Source organism: Nannobrachium achirus (assembly GCF_963921795.1).
Source record: "Nannobrachium achirus genome assembly, chromosome: 9".
Lineage (NCBI taxonomy): Eukaryota > Metazoa > Chordata > Actinopteri > Myctophiformes > Myctophidae > Nannobrachium > Nannobrachium achirus.
In genome coordinates, this window is record NC_137818.1 from 20,114,753 (window position 1) to 20,129,386 (window position 14,634).

General features: G+C 42.3%; 1 long non-coding RNA gene across 1 annotated transcript; it reads left to right on the top strand.

Moving 5' to 3' along the window:
• The first annotated feature begins 5,007 nt into the window (after nucleotides 1–5,007).
• Nucleotides 5,008–10,351, top strand: LOC308291492. Its single transcript, XR_013962337.1, has 8 exons — nucleotides 5,008–5,120; nucleotides 5,348–5,462; nucleotides 6,127–6,327; nucleotides 6,463–6,624; nucleotides 6,738–6,864; nucleotides 7,446–7,562; nucleotides 8,006–8,180; nucleotides 8,671–10,351. It is a non-coding gene; the product is annotated as an uncharacterized lncRNA (long non-coding RNA).
• Nucleotides 10,352–14,634: the final 4,283 nt, after the last annotated feature.

A 14,634-nucleotide genomic window follows, 5' to 3' on the forward strand; every position in this document is an offset into this window, starting at 1 on the left:
CAAGGAGAAGGTGGTAGGCTACAGTCAGCTTGGGCATTCAGGCCACTGTGGCCTCAGGTCATATCATTTCTCTGAGGGGCACAAGGCCAAACTGAGGGGCATGGCCTTCATGCCCTCCATGAAATTCCTGCCCTGGTATCTGCACACTTCTAAAGTGACAGGACTTTTTAATTCCTCTAAAATGTCAAATTAAACAGTGGCCAAATTGTCAAATATCAGTGGTAGAGATTGTGAAAATAGCAGATCTACATGCTCACAATGCCTTGCGTTGCGAGGCGTTGTGAGCACGTATAGCATAATATCTGCTATTTTCACAGCAGTAGATCTGCTATTTTCACAATAGAACTGTGTTATAGAAAATGTAATGCCTCAACTCTTAGTGCTCTTCAGGTTGGAGGGGTCCCCAGTTAAAATATGATTATTTTGGGGGTCACAGCCTGAAAAGGTTGAGTTGTTAAACCACTGGTGTGCACAGTCAGGGGCGTCACAAGAGGGGGGAGGGGGGGGAGGGGGGGGGGAGACTGTTACTAGGGCCCAAGGTGGAGGGGCCTTGGCTTAATTATTTAATACTTTAGCTATTGAAAAATAGCAGATCTACAAGCTCAAAGCGAGGCACCGAGTGCCGGCGCTGCGAGCTTGTAGATCTGCTATTTTTGAAGTCTTTGATAGGCTATGTATTTTTTAAGCGAACATTTGTAACTCAAATTTTGCTTCTGGGGGGTCCCTGGAACAAATATTTTGAGATGGGGTATTTTGAGATGGGGGACTTACCCCAGATAGCAAAAAATGTAGATTCAACGTTGACATATAGTGGGTAGTGTTGAATTTTGGTTACGATTGAAGACTGATGGTTTTTCTACATTGATTCACTGTTGTATTGCAGCGCAACATTCAAGGCTTGAAATGCCAGCATTGAATCTGCGTTGAATCTATGGTCCAAATTCAACATTAAAATGTCAACATCTTTTTTCTTGATGGGGGGAGGGGGGAGGCACACCCCTCCTCACACCCCCCCCTCCCCCCATATAATGATTGAAATGACAACATTGATTCAACGTTTTATCCATGCAGTTTGCCATTTTCTTTTATTTTTTTCTTGTTGGGGGGAGGGGGGCAACCCACTCCTCCTCCTCCCCCCTCCTCCCTCCCCCCTCCTCCTCCTACCAACATTGATTCAATGTTTATCTATGACATTTGCCTTATTCTTTTTTGACGGGTGAGAGAGGGGGGATGCCTTCGCCTCCCCTCCCCTCCTCCCCCTACCTTCGCTAACCCTAACCTTAGCTGCCCTTGGGTTAGGGTTAGCCTTCTGGAGCCCATGGAGTGAATCTAAAATCAGATTCTCGATCAGTGCGTCGCTCCGATTCGCCCAATATAAGTTTCCTTCCACACAGACCTACGGTTTACAACTATAGGCTCTTAAAGGACAACTCCGCCCTAAATCACTTCTAGGCTGTGTTTCTTACTTGTTTTGATCCAAAATGACTGTCCATGGGGTCTATTAGGCATAAATGCTCCTGTTGTCTGATTTCCACAGCCAAAGCCAGCAGTCCGCAAAGCATAAAGTGGAACCCATAAGCCTCTTGCTTTTACACTCTTTATTTCTAGTCAAAAGTAATTTTCTTTTTCATGAATGTGTTACTAGTTGTCATTACAAACACATCCATGCCTTTGTTATCCCATACAAGCCACCACAGTCTCTAAAATCATGTTTTGAGGTCAGCACTCTGCTGAACTGTCAATCAAAGTGAACGTACTGGCCAATCACAGTGCGTCTTTTCCGGGACTTGGCAAAAAGCATAACAGCCTAACATCTGTTTAGCAGTGTGTGGTGTCTTTTTTTGAGACATCCAAGGCATGGATGTGTTTGTAATGACAACTAGTAACACATTCATGAAAAAGAAAAATCACTTTTGACCACAATAAATAGTGTACAAGCAATATGCTTATGGGCTCCAGTCTATGCTCTGAGGGCTGCTGGCTTCGGCTGTGGAAATCGGACAACAGGAGCATTTCTGCCTAATAGACCCCATGGACAGTAATTTTGGATCAACACAAGTAAGAAACACAGCCTAGAAGTGATTTAGGCGGAGTTGTCCTTCAATTTCCAAGTGCAGCGGTTCTCAAACTATGGGTCGCGACCCAAAGTGGAAGGAAAAAAAGACGATGTCCCTCACTCGGATATTACACCAGGCAGTCGTCTCGTGCATCAACTGACGACGATAGGCCGTGCTTCAATACACAATGTCACATCATGCATGTATAATTTGGGGGGCTGCGTCCACGACCAACGTGAAACCTCTCTCTCTCTCTCTCTCTCTCACACACACACCCCGACACCACACACACACACACACACACACCCACACACACACACACACACACACACACACACACACACACACACACACACACACACACACACACACACACACACAACTAGGCAGGAAATATTATTCATATTAAAGAGATGGAAAATTCAATGGAGTTGGTCCTGAATGACTGCGACACTTGTAAGTGTGAAAGGTCACTGAAAATATTGAAAACGTGACCTTTGGGCCTAAACAAATCATGAGATATTAGAAAAACATCAAAGGGATGGTGGGGGTGATCATCACTTGGATCTCAATACATAAATATCACAACACTGACCTCATCAAACCCTACATAGTCATACATGGAGATGACTGGATCATCACCTAGATATCCATATGGAATGACAATGACTCAACATCTCATGTCACCCTCGGGGATCTCCAAATATGGGCATATATGGGCCCATATATAGGTAATGTCCATATGGACACATTCGGAGATCCCTTATGTGTCTCTCCATAGATGGAGCTGACTATAATCACCTGCCATATCCCTGCCCATATATGTTTCTATGCATATATGGAGCTGACTATCTGATCCTCATATATGAAGATCACGTCACTGATCTCATCAAACACTGGCCTACGTCATGTTGTAGTCATCAGATGGACTACACTTTAACTTTATGCATCGGGTGGAAGCAGTTTACCCTCAAATACTTCCATGTGTTCAAGGGCATGGTCATTTTAGTTCCTACAAAATAAAACAGATGAGGTGTAGTTTAGCTTATTCTTTTAAGATGCAAAAATAAATATATATGTGAGTGTACTTTTCAGAGTAGCAATTGATTGCTGTTCAGGTGACAACAGATTGAATATTAACACAATATCTTAATGCTACTAAGTCAAAGAGAGTCAGTTAGTGTATAAAACGACTGTTTTTCGGTATAAAAATGAACTCTGCTCTGGCCAGGAGAATTTGGCAAATCTTTTATGGCCTGGGAACAAGTTTATTAATGGCCAACTATTTTCCTATGTTGATTCAACCATATTTTGCTATCTGGGTAGTATCAATATTCAAGTAGTAGTAGTATTAATATGCAGCTGGAACAGGGGGTCCCTGGAGCTCCGGGGGTCTTGGGAGGGGTGGAGGTTGTGGTTTGCCAGGCAAGGACTGTGTGTGCAAAGTTTGGCATGGTTGGGGCAACGGTGGCAGAGATATGAGTTGGGGAAAAGTGTGACGTGACGGACAGCCAGCATTTTCACGCGACAGGACCAACTACATCGGACTCAATGTCAAAAATCAAGTCAGAATAAGTGTATTTTATCTGAAAAAATATATAATTGATGCTGTGTGTTTTTTTATAACATTCCTATGTAAAATAAAATCCGGATTTATTAATATAATTATAGGCTATTAATGATATTATTAAAATTATTTATAGTATGTATTATAATTATAATAGTTGTAATAATTATTGTTATTATCATTATCAATCAATTTATTATCTAATATAATCTTTGCATAAGTGTTGTTCATCACATGAGAAACAATGCATTGTTGCATCAGCAGTTACAGGGTTAAGTTCGCAAACTTGGTTAGACCAGTGACATCACACAGAGTGACATCACAGGTGCTTTGATGTGCCTGCAGAGTGAAACTGGATTGAACCGGTTTGTTTGAATTGACTCAGTGACTCACTGCCACTGCTAGTGAGTGTGAATGCAGGCTGAAGGCTCTCTCATGGACTATATTTATATCTCCTTTTGGTAGGTGAAATTTAAACAATACTTAACCACTGGATAATGTATGTTAAGAATGTTGTCTGTGGTGTTTTTGTTTGTGGTGTTTCCTGAAGGGCCCATGCTAACCAGTAGACAAATACAAAGCTAATGCTAACTGATGCTAAAGTTACAGTACATCCTAAAGGAACTGAATGTTCCAACTGTGTTGAATAACTTATACTATGCCCTTTTGATAGAAGTGGCAGTTTTTTGGTTTTGTGTTATCATAGGTGCTTTGCTGTGTACTGTAGTATGTGTGGCTAACAAAGCTAACATTAGTTAGCAATTGTTCCATGTTAGCAGCATGTGTTGTTTGTAGCTAGCTAGCTAATGTCAATGTGCTAGTTGTTCAATGGTAGCAGAGAGTGTACAAATGGAACCAAACAACTCCTAACAGGTTAATTTGGTTCCATTTGTACACTGTTAGAGTTAAGGGGAGACCTTGACATTTTAATCTGTTGTTGACTGTTAGCCCCCAAAATAATCACATTTGAACTGCATGGGGAGTTTTGGGGACCTCCCAAAATATTCACATTTTATGGGGACCCTCCACCCACCAAGCACTTGGACTGCAGTGAGCTTGTAGATCTGCTATTTTCACATTGCCTCTTTCTTATATCAGCTGACAATTTGGCCAATGTTTGACCAGTTTGTATTTAGTGTTGTTTACTTTTGATGTTAGATCTTATAGTGGAGCTGATGTTAACACCACTGACACCAGCCAGACAAAATGACACATCTGACACTCAAAGGAGGCATGTGCTTGATCCATCATCATTTGTCAGATCATTTCATTTAATTTCTGGAATCAAATTGGTTTAATTAATTGATAATGTGTGTGTGTGTGTGTGTGTGTGTGTGTGTGTGTGTGTGTGTGTGTGTGTGTGTGTGTGTAATTGATAATGTGTGTGTGTGTGTGTGTACACTGTAGGAAGAGTCCTTCAAGGCGTGTTAAAGAGGACTACGCAAATCACTGCCTTGTTTCCATACCTGGCCGATCCCTAGGGCACTTTGGGCTATGTAAGTACATAATACAAGTCTAACTTCTTTACTCCTCACTCCTGGAATTGCTCGAAAAGACAAGAGTGAGATTTCAACTAAATTTCAACAAATGTTCTATATGCTGACCCCAACAAGTTGATCGCCACAGATGTCAGACCTGTTGACCTTGATTTTAGCAATTCTCCAGACAAGGGCATGTGTTTAGTTTTTTAAGGAGAAAAATAAAACACGTTCTTGTTTTTTAGGAGCAGTATTACAATCCAGTAGATGGGAGTGGGTTTCTTGCATGGAGAGTTAAAACACTTCAAAACGAAGCCTCAGAGGGACAAAAGAAGAGAAGAAACACTCAGCCACTGACAGGTATGTGATTTTGATTATAGTTTGAATTTCACATGTTAAGTTATTTTTTAATGTGCAGGCCTATAGTGCATTTTTGCTACTGTGGTGGGCATCGCAAGGGGGTCCAGTAAAAAGACAAGTGGCCCTCTGGTGTAAGGGGTATAAACTGTCTTAACGTTTTTGAGAAACTAAACCCAACATCACATTGTAGCAAATCGCGTGGGTGCCCACTAGGCCACTTGTTCCCAAGCAGTGGGTCGGGATCCATATGTGGGTCGCAGACAATTTTTTTAACGTCCCTTATATTTGTATAAAAAAGTAGTTAGTGAAAATGGCCTAAACTAGTGAAAACAGCAGATCTACAAGCTCACAATGCGTCGCACCGCATTGTGAGCTTGTAGATCTGCTGTTTTCACTAGCTTGGGTCCTGGGCAAATGTCTAATTTCTCTTGAGCTAATAGTTTGGGAACCACTGCTCCAAGCCATGGCCCATTGGTCAGAACTAGTCCCAAGTCCCAACATACCTTTCTCCTAACCCCTACAAGTACATACCTTTCTCCTAACCCCAACAAGTTGATCGTCACAGATATCAGACCTGTTGACCTTGATTTTCGCAATTCTCCAGACAAGGGCATGTGTTTAGTTTTTTTAAGGAGAAAAAATAAAACATGTTCTTGTTTTTTAGGAGCAGTATTACAATCCAGTAGATGGGAGTGGGTTTCTTCAGCTAACGACAGAAACCCAGTGTCTTGAGGGCATCGCACTGATGATGGTCAAGGAGAAGATGAAACAGACCTTCACCCATCGCCAAACAATGGTTCATGACCCAGTGAAGTCCTCTGAAATATTCACCACCTTTACAAGATTTCTTGACATTGCAGGAATGGTATGTCGCTCTTGAACTGTCTTGCCTTAAAGTCAAACTGAAATAAAAAATGACTTTAAACAGATCACATCCCTGGTCATAGGGTGAACCCATTAAAATGTATGCCATGTTGTTTGTATTCCATCCTGTCTGCAGATACAGGATTTTCTGATGTTTGGTGATGACATCGCTGCAGAAGTGGCCTACTTACTCACTACATGCAGTAAGTCCTTGAACAAAGCTGTGGACTCGCCCAGACAGGCGACCATGTAGATCTGCTTCATAATGCTGAATCCACAACAGAAGAACTGGAAAATGGTACGCTGGAATTAAAGGAATAATACTAATGGAAGAGGGGATGGTTTTGAAACCAAAATGTAAACAGATTTTAGTAAAAATGTCTTTGTTTCCCCCCACCCTTTTATTTTCAGGATGGGACAGTGAGATGTCCTCCATCTTGCCTTATCCACCACATGCCACCCTCACCTCAAGGCCGCAACGAGACCAGGAAAGCTCTCAGCCCGACAAGCCATTGACCACCTTTTGAAGTTTATCTAGGTAAGGTTACAGTTCAATTAAAGTTTTTAAGATGGCTCACTGTACTGTCCCTAATATTCACCCTTAAAACTATACTTTTCTGAAATTATGCGATGACCATGCTCATCTGTAATCAGCGACTGCCCTGTGATATGTGTCTGCTTCTAAATCTAAATACAGAATGAAGAAATTCAAAAACTGTCCTGGGTGTTCCCAAAATTAGATGCTAAAATGACAAAAAGTAATTTTGAAATTGGAATATCTCTTTAAGTTACTCTAGACCCCCGGGTGTGTTGTTATAAATATACCCTACCCTGGCTGGGTCACCCACCATTCACAAAAAATGAAGCATAGTGTTGCAGTTGTCAATTCTGTCAGCTCATTTCTTTGTCTCACTTGAAACTTTACATTTTCTGTTTACTGGAGAGATGGGGAGAGAAGGTTGCCATTGAACAATCCCTGCTACTGAGAAAATAAATATTCCATAGCAATGGCATAGCAATGACTGTTATCAGAATATAGCGCTATTTAACACTTATTTGTTGTTACTCAACCTTTGAATATGTTGGGATTGCCATAATATTTTTTCCTCTTCATTCCAGGCATTGAACACCTGCAAGCTCTACAGGGACTTGTTGAGATGGTTGGGGACATGGAGATGGCAGATCCAATGTGAAAAGTTTATGTGTTGGCCATTGAGGTGCAAGAGCTATATCCAGGTATGTATAAATGTATTATGGATTTTACATTTTTGATGGTACGATTATAGTCCAGGTAAAAAATTGGGAGGTAGACGAACATGTTCAATATACATTTCACACTACAGTGAGAAGATTAACTATCTTAACTATATCCCATACTACGCGTTGTGATCTGTTAGAGCTAGAAAGTTAAGTTTCCTTTAGGCCTGTTTTACACTGGCAGTCAAATCCAGCCTAAATCAGATCTGAGTCACATTCAGATTGGAATCTGATTGGCTTAAATGGTCACATGGAACCAATCAGATTCCAACCCGGATGTGACACAGATCTGATTCAGGCTGGGTTTGGCTGCCAGTGTAGTCTGTTTCCATGGTCCACTTGAAGAGCAGAAACTTTGTGAAATGTGTTAATCATGGAATCTCTGTTCACTGGCTGTGGACTCTGTGTTCTCGTTGGAACAGGTAGCCATTCACCACAGTGCTAAGAAGGACTGCAGTCGCCTGTTCCACCAGTTGTTTGACAAATTCTTCACGACTGAAGAACTGAAGGATGCAGTTGTCACAGGGAGGCATGGTGTTGTTCCAGAGCTCGAGGGCAAACATATGCTGGACCCCACCAAAGTGGAAAAGATTCAAAGTAAGTTTATCTTACACTTACACGTTTTGTAAAGTATATTCCGATATACAGTATGATGTCACCATTGCATTGGTTATATGTGGGAAATAATGTGTCTGATACATTGTGCAGTAGTTAGTAAAGAAATGCTGCCCAGCTTCAACATGATGTTGCAGTGGTGAGAGTCTCTCCCAGTCTAGTCAAATACTTTTTAATGTAATATTGTAACATCCCCCACTGACTGAGCAAAGGACCGAACATGGGGACAACTAGCCCCATATAGAACCTCACTCTCCCCTGCATACCGTTGTGCTCCTCGAGATGAGGTCGTAAGCGGATATCCCTATGCCTCCACAAAAAGTAAAGGTAGTTCCATGCTCCCAGAGTATGATTTTCCATCCCGCGGTGCATAACAGTATGCAGCAGAGGTTCTATATGGGCTAGGGGAAAACATGTTTAATGTGCTATTATAGCTAATTTCATCTTCTCTGTCTCCAATCTTACGGTATAGCACCGAAGCTGGATGGAAGGCAGTATCGGTGGACTGGTTGGACAACGCTGAGGTGATTCACCGCAAGGGGAAGAGCAGGCTGTTCTTCCTGAGAAGACTGGGATCGTTTAGCCACCAAACTGTTATGCCAGGGTTTTTTTTTAAATTAATGTGGAATAACGTGCTGGGGAGGAACTGAGCGAGTGACACCTTCAACTCAACAGACTGGTGAGGAAGGCGGGCTCCGTTGTTGGGTTCTCCTTGTAGGGGGTGGAGGATTGGCCAGGGTGGAAGCTGGACACAAACTTGAAGAAATCCTCCCACCCCCTCCACCTTAAGACAGAGGAGCCGATAGATTAATCTACCCAGGACGGAGATGTGAGAGACTGGGAAAGTCCTTTGTGAATGTTATACAATGAGAGAGAGACACAGCGGTCGTTTGGACAACTGTAACTTAACTGGAATAATTGTTACTGACTGTTCCTGTGCGGCTTTGCTGGGAGTCCAGCCCATGTCACTTCTGCTTTTTTGCACTGACCAATGGACATTTTGCATTCTCTGTAAGTATGTGCCTGTATGTTACAGTTTTTTTCGATTGCTAAAACACATTTTTCAAAACTGTACGTTTGTTTCAAAACTGCACACACAAAACTCCAAACATCAAACACAAATTGCTAAACCCTGGCATCCCTTTGCAAAACAACTCTTTGCCATCAAATCTCTTAACATGTTCACAAAATGGAACTCGTGTTTTCATTTGGTAAACACAGCCATATTTTCACATGACACACACATGCATTCATTGAATAAACACAACTAGCTTTTGGCTGAACACTACCAAGCATGAACAGAACACTGAAGAGCAAAATTGAAAACACAATTGTCGAAATGGAACACACTGAATGAATGTCAATTACTCTGGTAAATGAACCAATTCCCTTTTTGTAAAATGACCCAGTGTATGCCCACTTCTCTCATAGACAAACATAAAACAGCACACAAATATGCAGACAAAACATTTTATTGACTGTAGGTCTAAAGGTTTACCCCCAAACACTCCAAACAAGCCCACAACGCGTTGTGTGCTTGTAGATCGGCTGTTTTCAATAGTTTTGTGCGATAGTCTTGTATGATGTAGCAGGGCTTTTCTTTACCAAAAGCCGTACACATTTGAAACTTGGAGATACAAGTTTTCTGCCCGACAGTGACGATATTTTAGTGATTATGTTGCGAGGAAAACGTTGAGCCATTACATAATAGCCATTTTGGTTAGAACTGACTGAAAATAACTTTGTACTTCAAGTTTAAAATTATACTAAATAATATTTGAGTGTCCAAATAAATTCCAAATATTATCAAATGATCTCGCGGCACCCCTGGACTGCCGTCGTGGCACCCCAGGGTGCCCCATCACCCACTTTGAAAACCCCTGGCCTAGAGTGCCGCATGAAGCCCTGACAGGCCTCAAAGCCCACATCTCCACAAGCCTCCTCCATGGCCTGAAGCAGTGGGACCTGGCTCTGAATTGCTCGCCTGACCCGAAAGTTTAGAGATTTGAATATTTGTGTGTTGTGGATTGATGCTATGAGATTTTATGTGAGAAGTGTGTGCAAACCTGAAAAGTGTGTCTTGTGTTTTGACAACAAGGTGATGTGAAATTTGTCTTAACCCATCTAGACCGGGACAGCGTTTTGTTTTTGAACTTGGACTTTTTTTTTCCTTCTTTTTGCAGATTTATAACCTTGTATGTTCTATATTTCATCTGTTTTGTTCTATATATCATCTGTTGAAGCAGTTCAAAGCAGGACTAAATGCCTTCAATTCAGTTTAATAAATGTGAAGATTCTAATCTCATTGTATTTTTATATTTTCACATTTTGGGAAATGTATGGTAATTTTGAACAAGATCTAGCCTTACAGTGATCAGCATACACATAATTTAAAATGTACATGCAGATTACCATTAGGTTGTTGGATGATCAGGATAAATATTGATTCCTAACATGATTCAGTATGATCAATTTATAAATTAAATCTGTGTTCTATTCCTGATGTTGATTCAACATAAAATCAACTAAAATGTGCATGCAGATTACCATTTAGATGATGGTTGAATCAATGTTGATTCCTAATGTTGATTCTACATTAAATCAACTAAAATGTGCATGCAGATTACCATTTAGATGATGGTTGAATCAATATTGATTCATAACGTTGATTCAACGTAAAATCAACTAAAAATCAGCTTGCAGAATACCATTTAGATGATGGTTGAATCATGGTTGAATCAATGCTGAAATAGTGCTTAAACACCAATGTTGAATCAATATAAAATGGCGTTGTGATTTCAGCATAGTTTCAACGTTGGTGTTGAATATTGATTCAACCGTTCTGGCCAACTATTTTGCTACGTTGATTCAACCATATTTTGCTATCAACATTTTCACGATTAAAAATAAATAAATAGCAGATCTACAAAGCTCGCAGCGCGGCACTCGGAGCCCCCCATGAACTCGGTGTTCATGGGGGGGCCCCACAGTGAATCTTTGAACCCAGGGCCCAGAATTTGGTGCGACACCCCTGTGCACATACTGTGCACAGTGCACTTGTCACAGTGCACTGCACTGCCCGCTTTCAATTTGCCCCGCTCCACAGCGCGTCATCACCCTGCCTCTCTCTCTCTCTCCTCACATACACACACACACACACACACACACACCCCACCATGTCCGTCTCACAGCACAGAGCAGCGCACCACCAGCACTTGTCCATGTTGACATCGGATGGAAACGTAGCGATGCTCTCGCGTGTCAAAGTGTCTGATGATGATGCAGCCGCAGCTGATCGAGCAGCAGTAGAAGCCGTGGTGGTCTCTTCTTGCGGTGGGATTTCTGCTCGGATGAGAGATTAGAACGAACGAGGAGGAGATCGGAGCAGAGCAAAGCACCCAAAAGCATCATCAGAAACAAGTGCGTCTCGATCTGTCTTCCTCCGAACCATCGAATGTGTTTTTGTGTGGCAGTTAGCGGCCCGTTAAAGGCTACTCTCTCTACAACACTGAAGCCCCGGAGTCTGCTGGATTTTAGAAAATGTCGCAGGGACATGCTGCTGCTGCTGGTGTGGTGGTGAGTGAGTGAGTCTGAGGCTGCTGGTGGACGTAGAGAGAGATCACATTATTGCCCCAGAAATGAAAGGCTGCGCTAGCCTGCCTGCCAGCCAGGAAGGCGAAAATTCTAGAGAAACGAGAGAAGGTCGATCAGATCAGCTGAGAAACCCGTTTAGATAAATGTCACATTGACTCACACATACACACAAACGCTGCTTCATGTATTTTGCACCAGCAAGCAACAGCATCGGAGCTGATGATTTATTTATTGCTGCTTAGCACTAGTGTGTCTCAAACATGTTCATGATGTCAGGTATTAATTACAGACCATAGACAGCACGTCGCGTACACCCGTTTGAAAAGATGTGTCGCCACTCCAGCCACTAGGGACAGATCTTGTTAGATTATTAAATACATCATTCTGTGTCTATATAACTGTCTCTGTGCTGTAATGGGGAGAGAGAGGCAGTGAGAGAAACCTTATAAGTGTCAGTGCATTGAACTGCATTCTCTCATTGCACTGCCTCCTCTAGCTCATGACATGGACCACTGTACCCTCTGTTAAACAGGGCTAGCCTAAAACATTTCACAAATGGTGAAACATTTCCAGATTTTCAAGCTCTTTGAGCTTGCGGATTCTGAAATGGGGCTAAGGTGGTAAAACTGTTCCTAATTTACCTGGGGACCCCCCCCCCCCCCCCTGCAACCCCCTTAAGGGCACCATGGGGGGTCCCTGGACCTCCCACGGTGAGAACAAGTGGCCTACATAGTATCTTGTTCACATGTTAGACATGTTATAAAGCAACTTGACCATGGCTATAATGTGATCTAAATGCTGATATTTTACATTCGGTCTTTTATCAAGTTGCTCTAGCACGCCTGGCTCTCGATGTGGGGGTCCGGGGGGACCACCATGGGAGTCCAAATCTACGGACCCTTCACGGGCCTGTGACTCTCAGAGTCAGAGTGTACAAAAGCGTACAAGTTGAATGAAACACAGGATTTTATTTTACACACTAGATTGGTTTCTCAGAGATAAATGTTAATATCAAGCGGGGGTCTCGGCCGTGGCCCCTAATAATGCATCAAACTGGTGGTCCTTGAAATTAGAAAAAGGTTGAGTATCAGCACTCTGTTGTCTAGGCCATCAAAACCGAGAAAGCGTCTGTGTAATTGTAGATATTTTAGCATTGGCTATTCAAAAATAGGAGATGTACAAGCTCACAGCGCGGCACGAAGCTTGTACATCTGCTATTTTTGAAAAACGTTAGAAAGATCTTGAAAGCCTGAGAACTGCCTAGGGATGGACATTTAATCGGGGTCATCATATTGGTATCGGACAGTGTTGGCCTTAAAATGCAATATCGATATCGAAACAATAATATATCTGTAAGCCTTTTGTGTTGATGTTTTATTCTGGGGATGATTTCAAAAGGGTCATCTAGTTGGAATATAGGACACTGTTTCGTAGGAACAGTTATTATTTTAAATACAGAATGAGATCATATCGACATCGGTTTATATCGGTCATTGGCCATGACAGCAATTAATATATCGGATATCGATATCGGCCAGATATTTCATGTCGCCCATCCCTAGAACTGCTGATTTAGGAGGCATTTGTAGAATGGGGCCTCAGGCCTTAATGGGCTACAGCAGTAGGAGCCTCCCCAGTACAGTCCAGTAGGTGAACTGGAGCAAAGCAAGTCGCACCAAAGCACAGTCTGCACTCAGTGTCCATGGCATGATGGAAATCATAATGTAGGACAGGCAGGAAATGAGAGATGTTGGATTAATTTGATCCGCTAGCCATCTTCTTCGTGCATGGGGGAAATTGCCACCGTAGAAAATCAGGCAAGCAACTAAAAATAGAAACAAACAACAACAGCATGACATTGTGTCTGTGGGTCTAGCGTAGCGTTATTGACAGGTGTTTAGCCGTTCGGCATGCAGTCAGAGCAGAGTGTGCGGCAGCTGGACGGGGTTGTTCAGACACATACTGTAATGGTGCAGTGTTATTCAATCATGTGTGTTTGGTTTGCAGAGAGCCTGATGACATGACGGGAGGCAGAGGGAGAGAGATGAAGAGCAAGCACTTCCTGGTCCACGACCTGCTCTAATAAACCCAGCAGCCAGATACAGTCAAGGTAGGGTGTGAGCATGTAGATCTGCTATTTTCACAGTAGAATCGTGGTATACAAAATGTAATGACTCAACTCTTTGTGCTCGTCAGGGTGGGGGTCTCCAGTTATAATATGATTATTTTGGGGGTCCCGGCCTGAAAAGGCTGAGAACCACCACTGGTGTAAAGCAACGCACGTACGCGCAGTGATGGAAGAAGATGTACTTGCATGTTTTACTTGAGTAAAAGTGTCATTACTGCATTTTACAGTCCTGTATTTGAAATGTATTCGAGTATAAGTATAACAGCAGCAGCATCAAAATATACTTAAGAAATGCCTCAAAATTGTACTTAGGTACAGCACACACACACACACACACACACACACACACACACACACACACACACACACACACACACACACACACACACACACACACACACACACACACACACACACACACACACACACACACACACACACACACACTGCACTCCCACACACTGCACTCCCACATGCACGTAGGCACGCACGCACACACAGAATAATGCATTGTCAACCTCAAGATGTTTACAGTTGGGTGCTACGCACTGGCTGCTATTGTGTATATCTGTCAGACAACTCTTGGATTGAACACAAATATTTATTGAGCATGAATATGAGACACAGCTGTCTTCATTTATTTAAAAATCTGACATTTTAAAATAGTAATGATACATACATGCCAAATTGATTGATTACAGGGAATGAAATGAC